The following is a 731-nucleotide window of genomic DNA, read 5'->3' as shown; positions in this document are numbered from 1 at the left end:
ACTGTAGCTGAAAATGTTTGATATGAGTCCTGATCAGACAATGCCACTGATTTTACTGTCTATTAACGAAATGTCTGTGATGCAAATGAGTTTGCAAAATGTGTGGGAGCAGGAATAATAGGGCAGGTGGTGTTCTGAAACATGCCAGAACAACTTAAAGGTTATGTTGATAGGAATTTACATTTTACCAACGATATCGTAGCATGTCATTGTTTTGAGTGTTTGTAGAATGAACAGTGAAATCTAATAAAATATTAAATAAAAATGCAGTTACTGTCCACTTGCAATATTGAGTCGCAGATTTAGTGAACGCACTATGATATCACATCATCCCGCTGGTTCTGCAGGTGACTGTTGGCTTCTAGCTGCCATTGCGTCTCTTACCCTCAACCAGGACGTGTTCGCCCGTGTGGTCCCGTCTGGACAGAGTTTTGACGGTGACTACGCTGGAATATTTCATTTCCAGGTTAATTACCTTTTGTTCACTTAAAAGCCAAACAACCAAAGATATTACAAATACTATGACTGATATTGCTGTTTTATGGCCACTACTAATACAGTAGTGTCTGCTAACTGATATCCTGAAGCATATTTTAATAGTTGTTTTATCTGCTTTTTAAAAATGTTTGCTTAATATCAATAAAATAACATACATTATATATGCTATTATTCAATTATTAATATTTATTTATTTATTTTCACAATTACTATTGTTATATATATATATATAT

The 731-nt window shown here is 34.1% G+C and overlaps 1 pseudogene; it reads left to right on the top strand.

Moving 5' to 3' along the window:
- The first annotated feature begins 316 nt into the window (after positions 1-316).
- The window catches only part of LOC107566035 (calpain-2 catalytic subunit-like), a 12695-nt pseudogene continuing 12280 nt past the window's right edge, over positions 317-731 (top strand).

Source organism: Sinocyclocheilus grahami, unplaced genomic scaffold (assembly GCF_001515645.1).
Source record: "Sinocyclocheilus grahami isolate Dianchi unplaced genomic scaffold, SAMN03320097.WGS_v1.1 scaffold1042.1, whole genome shotgun sequence".
Classification (NCBI taxonomy): Eukaryota; Metazoa; Chordata; class Actinopteri; order Cypriniformes; family Cyprinidae; genus Sinocyclocheilus; species Sinocyclocheilus grahami.
Note: the sequence above shows the minus strand (reverse complement) of the source record. Positions and strands in the feature narration are given on the sequence as shown.